General features: G+C 43.5%; 15 non-coding genes across 15 annotated transcripts; all 15 read right to left on the minus strand.

Annotated features, from left to right (window-relative positions):
• Positions 1–352: 352 nt before the first annotated feature.
• On the minus strand, positions 353–435 carry TRNAL-UAG (transfer RNA leucine (anticodon UAG)). Its single transcript has one exon. It is a non-coding gene; the product is annotated as a tRNA-Leu (tRNA).
• A 1,024-nt stretch (positions 436–1,459) lies between these two features.
• On the minus strand, positions 1,460–1,542 carry TRNAL-AAG (transfer RNA leucine (anticodon AAG)). Its single transcript has one exon. It is a non-coding gene; the product is annotated as a tRNA-Leu (tRNA).
• A 906-nt stretch (positions 1,543–2,448) lies between these two features.
• On the minus strand, positions 2,449–2,531 carry TRNAL-UAG (transfer RNA leucine (anticodon UAG)). The gene has a single exon. It is a non-coding gene; the product is annotated as a tRNA-Leu (tRNA).
• Positions 2,532–3,556: 1,025 nt separating this feature from the next.
• TRNAL-AAG (transfer RNA leucine (anticodon AAG)) lies at positions 3,557–3,639 on the minus strand. Its single transcript has one exon. It is a non-coding gene; the product is annotated as a tRNA-Leu (tRNA).
• Positions 3,640–3,830: 191 nt separating this feature from the next.
• Positions 3,831–3,913, minus strand: TRNAL-CAG (transfer RNA leucine (anticodon CAG)). Its single transcript has one exon. It is a non-coding gene; the product is annotated as a tRNA-Leu (tRNA).
• Positions 3,914–4,545: 632 nt separating this feature from the next.
• TRNAL-UAG (transfer RNA leucine (anticodon UAG)) lies at positions 4,546–4,628 on the minus strand. Its single transcript has one exon. It is a non-coding gene; the product is annotated as a tRNA-Leu (tRNA).
• A 1,025-nt stretch (positions 4,629–5,653) lies between these two features.
• Positions 5,654–5,736, minus strand: TRNAL-AAG (transfer RNA leucine (anticodon AAG)). Its single transcript has one exon. It is a non-coding gene; the product is annotated as a tRNA-Leu (tRNA).
• A 191-nt stretch (positions 5,737–5,927) lies between these two features.
• TRNAL-CAG (transfer RNA leucine (anticodon CAG)) lies at positions 5,928–6,010 on the minus strand. The gene has a single exon. It is a non-coding gene; the product is annotated as a tRNA-Leu (tRNA).
• A 632-nt stretch (positions 6,011–6,642) lies between these two features.
• TRNAL-UAG (transfer RNA leucine (anticodon UAG)) lies at positions 6,643–6,725 on the minus strand. Its single transcript has one exon. It is a non-coding gene; the product is annotated as a tRNA-Leu (tRNA).
• A 1,298-nt stretch (positions 6,726–8,023) lies between these two features.
• Positions 8,024–8,106, minus strand: TRNAL-CAG (transfer RNA leucine (anticodon CAG)). The gene has a single exon. It is a non-coding gene; the product is annotated as a tRNA-Leu (tRNA).
• A 632-nt stretch (positions 8,107–8,738) lies between these two features.
• Positions 8,739–8,821, minus strand: TRNAL-UAG (transfer RNA leucine (anticodon UAG)). Its single transcript has one exon. It is a non-coding gene; the product is annotated as a tRNA-Leu (tRNA).
• A 1,024-nt stretch (positions 8,822–9,845) lies between these two features.
• TRNAL-AAG (transfer RNA leucine (anticodon AAG)) lies at positions 9,846–9,928 on the minus strand. Its single transcript has one exon. It is a non-coding gene; the product is annotated as a tRNA-Leu (tRNA).
• A 191-nt stretch (positions 9,929–10,119) lies between these two features.
• On the minus strand, positions 10,120–10,202 carry TRNAL-CAG (transfer RNA leucine (anticodon CAG)). The gene has a single exon. It is a non-coding gene; the product is annotated as a tRNA-Leu (tRNA).
• A 632-nt stretch (positions 10,203–10,834) lies between these two features.
• On the minus strand, positions 10,835–10,917 carry TRNAL-UAG (transfer RNA leucine (anticodon UAG)). Its single transcript has one exon. It is a non-coding gene; the product is annotated as a tRNA-Leu (tRNA).
• A 1,024-nt stretch (positions 10,918–11,941) lies between these two features.
• Positions 11,942–12,024, minus strand: TRNAL-AAG (transfer RNA leucine (anticodon AAG)). The gene has a single exon. It is a non-coding gene; the product is annotated as a tRNA-Leu (tRNA).
• Between the last annotated feature and the right edge of the window lie 362 nt (positions 12,025–12,386).

Consider the following 12,386-nt stretch of genomic DNA (forward strand, 5'->3'; position numbering starts at 1 on the left):
ATAGGGTGGAATACGCAAATCTAAGCAGCCCATGATCACAGCCCTGAGGAAATTGCCGTAAGTGTGCTGGAGTCCAACTGTCTACCAGATGCTAGGCATTCTTCCATATTTGCATGGCCTGTCTGGCCAGGGCATACAAGAGCATGACTCTTCCAGATGAGCTCTTACATGGGTCCTATGCTCATATAGTAAGGACTGCACTTTGTCAGCAAGACTTTATACAACCGAAATATATGAGAAACCCCAGCTCTCTTGACTAGATGAGGACGGAATCACATCCCAGGTGAAGACCAACAGATGCAACTTCCATCAGATGTTAACCTGAAAAAGGAGATTACATCTCCAAAAGTCATGTCAGAAGTGGGATTCGAACCCACGCCTCCAGAGGAGACTGCAGCCTAAACACAGCGCCTTAGACCACTCGGCCATCCTGACAGTGCAGAGTCTTAAGAAATGTATAAAAGTCACTCATAAATTTCTGCCTCCATGCAAGCCTGAAATAATTTAAACCTTCAAACACAAGGTGCAACTTTATGCACAGGACAATAAACACAGACGATCACATGTGAAAGCATTTCATTTCACAGGTGTACAATTTTTATGCTTTTAAAATACCTCATACCTCTCACCAGCTATTTAGGGTCCTGTATCCTACTCACAAAATGACCTTGCCTGCGACCTCTCTCTCTACACAAACAACTACTGCACAGGAAGTAGGAAGGCAGAATGTGGGGCATATTATGCAAATGTATGCTGTCATTGTGCCTTGCAGATTCATGCAGGATTTCTAGATCCTTGCTGGATACAAGAGAGCAGACCTTGTTTCAGATCAACTGTCCCTAGCAGGGAACGTCTGAGCACATGCAGTCTTTTGCTCTCTAGCCCCTGGCCTGGGACTTACCCTCACTGGCTGAGGCGTGAATTTCTGCATACCAACGTTGCATAGATGGTACGTTTGTGGTTGGTTTGGGATGGGTGGGAGGTCAAAAGCATGGAAAAGTATGTCGCCTTCACTTCTAGTCTCCTCTTCTAGGCCTACCTGCCGTTCACTCACTCTGTCTTTGTTTCATTCTCTCCTTCCTCAACACCCCTTCTCACTCACTCGCTCTATCACTTGTGCTCTTTCCCCTTGCTCTGCATTTCATTGTGGAAACATCTCTTGAATGGAGCATTAGAAAATGAGGTTACATAAAATTAACAATCTACTTATTGGAAACCAAAAATATCACAAGACTGAATGTAACCCATTTCATTAATAAAAGGGACTTTTTAAGCACCCCCCAAAAAACACATAAAACACCACGAGTGCTAGAAGAATATTATACGAGCTTGAAGACAGAATTGGGCAAATTAATTTGCAGTTGAAACTGAAGTTTGTTACTTATTCAGATATTATATGCACTGCCAATTTTTAGCTGAGATTCTAAAAGAACTCAGAGACAAAATGGACTTAAAGTTTTGTCAGAAGTGGGATTTGAACCCACGCCTCCAGGAGAGACTGCGGCCTTAACGCAGCGCCTTAGACCACTCGGCCATCCTGACCACATTTGCTTGATCATCTACAGAGAGGGAAAGATATTGTGAACCAAAAAAAGCACACATCTTAGGTCATGAGTGGCTAGAGCAAGAAAAAAACTCACTGCACTTTTCCAAGTAGACAACCATATAAGCCCATGTGAGGGAAATGATCAGATTTTTTCTCTCTCAAGAAAAAAGTAGAGTAAACACACAATTGTCAGAAGTGGGATTTGATCCCACGCCTCCAGAAGAGACTGCGACCTGAACGCAGTGCCTTAGACCACTCGGCCATCCTGACTTGCATTTGTGGAACCTTCCACAGGCCAGACAGCCATGCAAGTGGGGTACCGAAAAGGCATGCCCTCAATTTATTTATCCTATTATAAGTACTTCCAACAGATCTTTGAACAATCCATAGAGAGCAGTACCTATGAAGAACTCTTTAGACCTTTAAGGCGTACAAAGAGAAAGTGCTATTAACCAGCCACTTGAACGGAACAAAGCTGCTTTGAAATTGAGTCAACAGCCACCTCTTGGCTAGCTAAAGCAAATTCAACAAGGAATTTCAATGTCACAACATAAGGTGAAATACGCAAATCTAAGCAGCCCCTGATCACAGCCCTGAGGAAATTGCCGTAAGTGTGCTGGAGTCCAACTGTCTACCAGATGCTAGGCATTCTTCCATATTTGCATGGCCTGTCTGGCCAGGGCATACAAGAGCATGACTCTTCCAGATGAGCTCTTACATGGGTCCTATGCTCATATAGTAAGGACTGCACTTTGTCAGCAAGACTTTATACAACCGAAATATATGAGAAACCCCAGCTCTCTTGACTAGATGAGGACGGAATCACATCCCAGGTGAAGACCAACAGATGCAACTTCCATCAGATGTTAACCTGAAAAAGGAGATTACATCTCCATAAGTCATGTCAGAAGTGGGATTCGAACCCACGCCTCCAGAGGAGACTGCGGCCTAAACACAGCGCCTTAGACCACTCGGCCATCCTGACAGTGCAGAGTCTTAAGAAATGTATAAAAGTCACTCAGAAATTTCTGCCTCCATACAAGCCTGAAATAATTTAAACCTTCAAACACAAGGTGCAACTTTATGCACAGGACAATAAACACAGAAGATCACATGTGAAAGCATTTCATTTCACAGGTGTACAATTTTTATGCTTTTAAAATACCTCATACCTCTCACCAGCTATTTAGGGTCCTGTATCCTACTCACAAAATTACCTTGCCTGCGACCTCTCTCTCTACACAAACAACTACTGCACAGGAAGTAGGAAGGCAGAAGGTGGGGCATATTATGCAAATGTATGCTGTCATTGTGCCTTGCAGATTCATGCAGGATTTCTAGATCCTTGCTGGATACAAGAGAGCAGACCTTGTTTCAGATCAACTGTCCCTAGCAGGGAACGTCTGAGCACATGCAGTCTTTTGCTCTCTAGCCCCTGGCCTGGGACTTACCCTCACTGGCTGAGGCGTGAATTTCTGCATACCAACGTTGCATAGATGGTATGTTTGTGGTCGGTTTGGGATGGGTGGGAGGTCAAAAGCAGGGAAAAGTATGTCGCCTTCACTTCTAGTCTCCTCTTCTAGGCCTACCTGCCGTTCACTCACTCTGTCTTTGTTTCATTCTCTCCTTCCTCAACACCCCTTCTCACTCACTCGCTCTATCACTTGTGCTCTTTCCCCTTGCTCTGCATTTCATAGTGGAAACATCTCTTGAATGGAGCATTAGAAAATGAGGTTACATAAAATTAACAATCTACATATTGGAAACCAAAAATATCACAAGACTGAATGTAACCCATTTCATTATTTAAAAGGGACTTTTTAAGCACCCCCCAAAAAACACATAAAACACCACGAGTGCTAGAAGAATATTATACGAGCTTGAAGACAGAATTGGGCAAATTAATTTGCAGTCGAAACTGAAGTTTGTTACTTATTCAGATATTATATGCACTGCCAATTTTTAGCTGAGATTCTAAAAGAACTCAGAGACAAAATGGACTTAAAGTTTTGTCAGAAGTGGGATTCGAACCCACTCCTCCAGGAGAGACTGCGGCCTTAACGCAGCGCCTTAGACCACTCGGCCATCCTGACCACATTTGCTTGATCATCTACAGAGAGGGAAAGATATTGTGAACCAAAAAAAGCACACATCTTAGGTCATGAGTGGCTAGAGCAAGAAAAAAACTCACTGCACTTTTCCAAGTAGACAACCATATAAGCCCATGTGAGGGAAATGATCAGATTTTTTCTCTCTCAAGAAAAAAGTAGAGTAAACACACAATTGTCAGAAGTGGGATTTGAACCCACGCCTCCAGAAGAGACTGCGACCTGAACGCAGCGCCTTAGACCACTCGGCCATCCTGACTTGCATTTGTGGAACCTTCCACAGGCCAGACAGCCATGCAAGTGGGGTACCGAAAAGGCATGCCCTCAATTTATTTATCCTATTATAAGTACTTCCAACAGATCTTTGAACAATCCATAGAGAGCAGTACCTATGAAGAACTCTTTAGACCTTTAAGGCGTACAAAGAGAAAGTGCTATTAACCAGCCACTTGAACGGAACAAAGCTGCTTTGAAATTGAGTCAACAGCCACCTCTTGGCTAGCTAAAGCAAATTCAACAAGGAATTTCAATGTCACAACATAAGGTGAAATACGCAAATCTAAGCAGCCCCTGATCACAGCCCTGAGGAAATTGCCGTAAGTGTGCTGGAGTCCAACTGTCTACCAGATGCTAGGCATTCTTCCATATTTGCATGGCCTGTCTGGCCAGGGCATACAAGAGCATGACTCTTCCAGATGAGCTCTTACATGGGTCCTATGCTCATATAGTAAGGACTGCACTTTGTCAGCAAGACTTTATACAACCGAAATATATGAGAAACCCCAGCTCTCTTGACTAGATGAGGACGGAATCACATCCCAGGTGAAGACCAACAGATGCAACTTCCATCAGATGTTAACCTGAAAAAGGAGATTACATCTCCAAAAGTCATGTCAGAAGTGGGATTCGAACCCACTCCTCCAGAGGAGACTGCGGCCTAAACACAGCGCCTTAGACCACTCGGCCATCCTGACAGTGCAGAGTCTTAAGAAATGTATAAAAGTCACTCAGAAATTTCTGCCTCCATGCAAGCCTGAAATAATTTAAACCTTCAAACACAAGGTGCAACTTTATGCACAGGACAATAAACACAGAAGATCACATGTGAAAGCATTTCATTTCACAGGTGTACAATTTTTATGCTTTTAAAATACCTCATACCTCTCACCAGCTATTTAGGGTCCTGTATCCTACTCACAAAATTACCTTGCCTGCGACCTCTCTCTCTACACAAACAACTACTGCACAGGAAGTAGGAAGGCAGAAGGTGGGGCATATTATGCAAATGTATGCTGTCATTGTGCCTTGCAGATTCATGCAGGATTTCTAGATCCTTGCTGGATACAAGAGAGCAGACCTTGTTTCAGATCAACTGTCCCTAGCAGGGAACGTCTGAGCACATGCAGTCTTTTGCTCTCTAGCCCCTGGCCTGGGACTTACCCTCACTGGCTGAGGCGTGAATTTCTGCATACCAACGTTGCATAGATGGTACGTTTGTGGTCGGTTTGGGATGGGTGGGAGGTCAAAAGCAGGGAAAAGTATGTCGCCTTCACTTCTAGTCTCCTCTTCTAGGCCTACCTGCCGTTCACTCACTCTGTCTTTGTTTCATTCTCTCCTTCCTCAACACCCCTTCTCACTCACTCGCTCTATCACTTGTGCTCTTTCCCCTTGCTCTGCATTTCATAGTGGAAACATCTCTTGAATGGAGCATTAGATAATGAGGTTACATAAAATTAACAATCTACTTATTGGAAACCAAAAATATCACAAGACTGAATGTAACCCATTTCATTATTTAAAAGGGACTTTTTAAGCACCCCCCAAAAAACACATAAAACACCACGAGTGCTAGAAGAATATTATACGAGCTTGAAGACAGAATTGGGCAAATTAATTTGCAGTCGAAACTGAAGTTTGTTACTTATTCAGATATTATATGCACTGCCAATTTTTAGCTGAGATTCTAAAAGAACTCAGAGACAAAATGGACTTAAAGTTTTGTCAGAAGTGGGATTCGAACCCACGCCTCCAGGAGAGACTGCGGCCTTAACGCAGCGCCTTAGACCACTCGGCCATCCTGACCACATTTGCTTGATCATCTACAGAGAGGAAAAGATATTGTGAACCAAAAAAAACACACAACTTAGGTCATGAGTGGCTAGAGCAAGAAAAAAACTCACTGCACTTTTCCAAGTAGACAACCATAGAAGCCCATGTGAGGGAAATGATCTGATTTTTTCTCTCCCAAGAAAAAAGTAGAGTAAACACACAATTGTCAGAAGTGGGATTTGAACCCACGCCTCCAGAAGAGACTGCGACCTGAACGCAGCACCTTAGACCACTCGGCCATCCTGACTTGCATTTGTGGAACCTTCCACAGGCCAGACAGCCATGCAAGTGGGGTACCGAAAAGGCATGCCCTCAATTTATTTATCCTATTATAAGTACTTCCAACAGATCTTTGAACAATCCATAGAGAGCAGTACCTATGAAGAACTCTTTAGACCTTTAAGGCGTACAAAGAGAAAGTGCTATTAACCAGCCACTTGAAAGGCCCAAAGCTGCTTTGAAATTGAGTCAACAGCCACCTCTTGGCTAGCTAAAGCAAATTCAACAAGGAATTTCAATGTCACAACATAGGGTGGAATACGCAAATCTAAGCAGCCCCTGATCACAGCCCTGAGGAAATTGCCGTAAGTGTGCTGGAGTCCAACTGTCTACCAGATGCTAGGCATTCTTCCATATTTGCATGGCCTGTCTGGCCAGGGCATACAAGAGCATGACTCTTCCAGATGAGCTCTTACATGGGTCCTATGCTCATATAGTAAGGACTGCACTTTGTCAGCAAGACTTTATACAACCGAAATATATGAGAAACCCCAGCTCTCTTGACTAGATGAGGACGGAATCACATCCCAGGTGAAGACCAACAGATGCAACTTCCATCAGATGTTAACCTGTAAAAGGAGATTACATCTCCAAAAGTCATGTCAGAAGTGGGATTCAAACCCACGCCTCCAGAGGAGACTGCGGCCTAAACACAGCGCCTTAGACCACTCGGCCATCCTGACAGTGCAGAGTCTTAAGAAATGTATAAAAGTCACTCAGAAATTTCTGCCTCCATGCAAGCCTGAAATAATTTAAACCTTCAAACACAAGGTGCAACTTTATGCACAGGACAATAAACACAGAAGATCACATGTGAAAGCATTTCATTTCACAGGTGTACAATTTTTATGCTTTTAAAATACCTCATACCTCTCACCAGCTATTTAGGGTCCTGTATCCTACTCACAAAATTACCTTGCCTGCGACCTCTCTCTCTACACAAACAACTACTGCACAGGAAGTAGGAAGGCAGAAGGTGGGGCATATTATGCAAATGTATGCTGTCATTGTGCCTTGCAGATTCATGCAGGATTTCTAGATCCTTGCTGGATACAAGAGAGCAGACCTTGTTTCAGATCAACTGTCCCTAGCAGGGAACGTCTGAGCACATGCAGTCTTTTGCTCTCTAGCCCCTGGCCTGGGACTTACCCTCACTGGCTGAGGCGTGAATTTCTGCATACCAACGTTGCATAGATGGTACGTTTGTGGTTGGTTTGGGATGGGTGGGAGGTCAAAAGCATGGAAAAGTATGTCGCCTTCACTTCTAGTCTCCTCTTCTAGGCCTACCTGCCGTTCACTCACTCTGTCTTTGTTTCATTCTCTCCTTCCTCAACACCCCTTCTCACTCACTCGCTCTATCACTTGTGCTCTTTCCCCTTGCTCTGCATTTCATAGTGGAAACATCTCTTGAATGGAGCATTAGAAAATGAGGTTACATAAAATTAACAATCTACTTATTGGAAACCAAAAATATCACAAGACTGAATGTAACCCATTTCATTAAAAAAAGGGACTTTTTAAGCACCCCCCAAAAAACACATAAAACACCACGAGTGCTAGAAGAATATTATACGAGCTTGAAGACAGAATTGGGCAAATTAATTTGCAGTTGAAACTGAAGTTTGTTACTTATTCAGATATTATATGCACTGCCAATTTTTAGCTGAGATTCTAAAAGAACTCAGAGACAAAATGGACTTAAAGTTTTGTCAGCAGTGGGATTCGAACCCACGCCTCCAGGAGAGACCGCGGCCTTAACGCAGCGCCTTAGACCACTCAGCCATCCTGACCACATTTGTTTGATCATCTACAGAGAGGGAAAGATATTGTGAACCTAAAAAAGCACACATCTTAGGTCATGAGTGGCTAGAGCAAGAAAAAAACTCACTGCACTTTTCCAAGTGGACAACCATATAAGCCCATGTGAGGGAAATGATCAGATTTTTTCTCTCTCAAGAAAAAAGTAGAGTAAACACACAATTGTCAGAAGTGGGATTTGAACCCACGCCTCCAGAAGAGACTGCGATCTGAACGCAGCGCCTTAGACCACTCGGCCATCCTGACTTGCATTTGTGGAACCTTCCACAGGCCAGAAAGCCATGCAAGTGGGGTACCGAAAAGGCATGCCCTCAATTTATTTATCCTATTATAAGTACTTCCAACAGATCTTTGAACAATCCATAGAGAGCAGTACCTATGAAGAACTCTTTAGACCTTTAAGGCGTACAAAGAGAAAGTGCTATTAACCAGCCACTTGAAAGGCCCAAAGCTGCTTTGAAATTGAGTCAACAGCCACCTCTTGGCTAGCTAAAGCAAATTCAACAAGGAATTTCAATGTCACAACATAGGGTGCAATACGCAAATCTAAGCAGCCCCTGATCACAGCCCTGAGGAAATCGCCGTAAGTGTGCTGGAGTCCAACTGTCTACCAGATGCTAGGCATTCTTCCATATTTGCATGGCCTGTCTGGCCAGGGCATACAAGAGCATGACTCTTCCAGATGAGCTCTTACATGGGTCCTATGCTCATATAGTAAGGACTGCACTTTGTCAGCAAGACTTTATACAACCGAAATATATGAGAAACCCCAGCTCTCTTGACTAGATGAGGACGGAATCACATCCTAGGTGAAGACCAACAGATGCAACTTCCATCAGATGTTAAACTGAAAAAGGAGATTACATCTCCAAAAGTCATGTCAGAAGTGGGATTCGAACCCACGCCTCCAGAGAAGACTGCGGCCTAAACACAGCGCCTTAGACCACTCGGCCATCCTGACAGTGCAGAGTCTTAAGAAATGTATAAAAGTCACTCAGAAATTTCTGCCTCCATGCAAGCCTGAAATAATTTAAACCTTCAAACACAAGGTGCAACTTTATGCACAGGACAATAAACACAGAAGATCACATGTGAAAGCATTTCATTTCACAGGTGTACAATTTTTATGCTTTTAGAATACCTCATACCTCTCACCAGCTATTTAGGGTCCTGTATCCTACTCACAAAATTACCTTGCCTGCGACCTCTCTCTCTACACAAACAACTACTGCACAGGAAGTAGGAAGGCAGAAGGTGGGGCATATTATGCAAATGTATGCTGTCATTGTGCCTTGCAGATTCATGCAGGATTTCTAGATCCTTGCTGGATACAAGAGAGCAGACCTTGTTTCAGATCAACTGTCCCTAGCAGGGAACGTCTGAGCACATGCAGTCTTTTGCTCTCTAGCCCCTGGCCTGGGACTTACCTTCACTGGCTGAGGCGTGAATTTCTGCATACCAACGTTGCATAGATGGTACGTTTGTGGTCGGTTTGGGATGGGTGGGAGGTCAAAAGCATGGAAAAGTATGTCGCCTTCACTTCTAGTCTCCTCTTCTAGGCCTACCTGCCGTTCACTCACTCTGTCTTTGTTTCATTCTCTCCTTCCTCAACACCCCTTCTCACTCACTCGCTCTATCACTTGTGCTCTTTCCCCTTGCTCTGCATTTCATAGTGGAAACATCTCTTGAATGGAGCATTAGAAAATGAGGTTACATAAAATTAACAATCTACTTATTGGAAACCAAAAATATCACAAGACTGAATGTAACCCATTTCATTAATAAAAGGGACTTTTTAAGCACCCCCCAAAAAACACATAAAACACCACGAGTGCTAGAAGAATATTATACGAGCTTGAAGACAGAATTGGGCAAATTAATTTGCAGTTGAAACTGAAGTTTGTTACTTATTCAGATATTATATGCACTGCCAATTTTTAGCTGAGATTCTAAAAGAACTCAGAGACAAAATGGACTTAAAGTTTTGTCAGAAGTGGGATTCGAACCCACGCCTCCAGGAGAGACTGCGGCCTTAACGCAGCGCCTTAGACCACTCGGCCATCCTGACCACATTTGCTTGATCATCTACAGAGAGGGAAAGATATTGTGAACCAAAAAAAGCACACAACTTAGGTCATGAGTGGCTAGAGCATGAAAAAAACTCACTGCACTTTTCCAAGTAGACAACCATATAAGCCCATGTGAGGAAAATGATCTGATTTTTTCTCTCCCAAGAAAAAAGTAGAGTAAACACACAATTGTCAGAAGTGGGATTTGAACCCACGCCTCCAGAAGAGACTGCGACCTGAACGCAGCGCCTTAGACCACTCGGCCATCCTGACTTGCATTTGTGGACCCTTCCACAGGCCAGACAGCCATGCAAGTGGGGTACCGAAAAGGCATGCCCTCAATTTATTTATCCTATTATAAGTACTTCCAACAGATCTTTGAACAATCCATAGAGAGCAGTACCTATGAAGAACTCTTTAGACCTTTAAGGCGTACAAAGAGAAAGTGCTATTAACCAGCCACTTGAAAGGCCCAAAGCTGCTTTGAAATTGAGTCAACAGCCACCTCTTGGCTAGCTAAAGCAAATTCAACAAGGAATTTCAATGTCAAAACATAGGGTGGAATACGCAAATCTAAGCAGCCCATGATCACAGCCCTGAGGAAATTGCCGTAAGTGTGCTGGAGTCCAACTGTCTACCAGATGCTAGGCATTCTTCCATATTTGCATGGCCTGTCTGGCCAGGGCATACAAGAGCATGACTCTTCCAGATGAGCTCTTACATGGGTCCTATGCTCATATAGTAAGGACTGCACTTTGTCAGCAAGACTTTATACAACCGAAATATATGAGAAACCCCAGCTCTCTTGACTAGATGAGGACGGAATCACATCCCAGGTGAAGACCAACAGATGCAACTTCCATCAGATGTTAACCTGAAAAAGGAGATTACATCTCCAAAAGTCATGTCAGAAGTGGGATTCGAACCCACGCCTCCAGAGGAGACTGCAGCCTAAACACAGCGCCTTAGACCACTCGGCCATCCTGACAGTGCAGAGTCTTAAGAAATGTATAAAAGTCACTCATAAATTTCTGCCTCCATGCAAGCCTGAAATAATTTAAACCTTCAAACACAAGGTGCAACTTTATGCACAGGACAATAAACACAGACGATCACATGTGAAAGCATTTCATTTCACAGGTGTACAATTTTTATGCTTTTAAAATACCTCATACCTCTCACCAGCTATTTAGGGTCCTGTATCCTACTCACAAAATGACCTTGCCTGCGACCTCTCTCTCTACACAAACAACTACTGCACAGGAAGTAGGAAGGCAGAATGTGGGGCATATTATGCAAATGTATGCTGTCATTGTGCCTTGCAGATTCATGCAGGATTTCTAGATCCTTGCTGGATACAAGAGAGCAGACCTTGTTTCAGATCAACTGTCCCTAGCAGGGAACGTCTGAGCACATGCAGTCTTTTGCTCTCTAGCCCCTGGCCTGGGACTTACCCTCACTGGCTGAGGCGTGAATTTCTGCATACCAACGTTGCATAGATGGTACGTTTGTGGTTGGTTTGGGATGGGTGGGAGGTCAAAAGCATGGAAAAGTATGTCGCCTTCACTTCTAGTCTCCTCTTCTAGGCCTACCTGCCGTTCACTCACTCTGTCTTTGTTTCATTCTCTCCTTCCTCAACACCCCTTCTCACTCACTCGCTCTATCACTTGTGCTCTTTCCCCTTGCTCTGCATTTCATAGTGGAAACATCTCTTGAATGGAGCATTAGAAAATGAGGTTACATAAAATTAACAATCTACTTATTGGAAACCAAAAATATCACAAGACTGAATGTAACCCATTTCATTAATAAAAGGGACTTTTTAAGCACCCCCCAAAAAACACATAAAACACCAAGAGTGCTAGAAGAATATTATACGAGCTTGAAGACAGAATTGGGCAAATTAATTTGCAGTTGAAACTGAAGTTTGTTACTTATTCAGATATTATATGCACTGCCAATTTTTAGCTGAGATTCTAAAAGAACTCAGAGACAAAATGGACTTAAAGTTTTGTCAGAAGTGGGATTCGAACCCACGCCTCCAGGAGAGACTGCAGCCTTAACGCAGCGCCTTAGACCACTCGGCCATCCTGACCACATTTGCTTGATCATCTACAGAGAGGGAAAGATATTGTGAACCAAAAAAAGCACACAACTTAGGTCATGAGTGGCTAGAGCAAGAAAAAAACTCACTGCACTTTTCCAAGTAGACAACCATATAAGCCCATGTGAGGGAAATGATCTGATTTTTTCTCTCCCAAGAAAAAAGTAGAGTAAACACACAATTGTCAGAAGTGGGATTTGAGCCCACGCCTCCAGAAGAGACTGCGACCTGAACGCAGCGCCTTAGACCACTCGGCCATCCTGACTTGCATTTGTGGAACCTTCCACAGGCCAGACAGCTATGCAAGTGGGGTACCGAAAAGGCATGCCCTCAATTTATTTATCCTATTATAA

This window comes from Lissotriton vulgaris, chromosome 8 (genome assembly GCF_964263255.1).
Source record: "Lissotriton vulgaris chromosome 8, aLisVul1.2, whole genome shotgun sequence".
NCBI classification, from domain to species: domain Eukaryota; kingdom Metazoa; phylum Chordata; class Amphibia; order Caudata; family Salamandridae; genus Lissotriton; species Lissotriton vulgaris.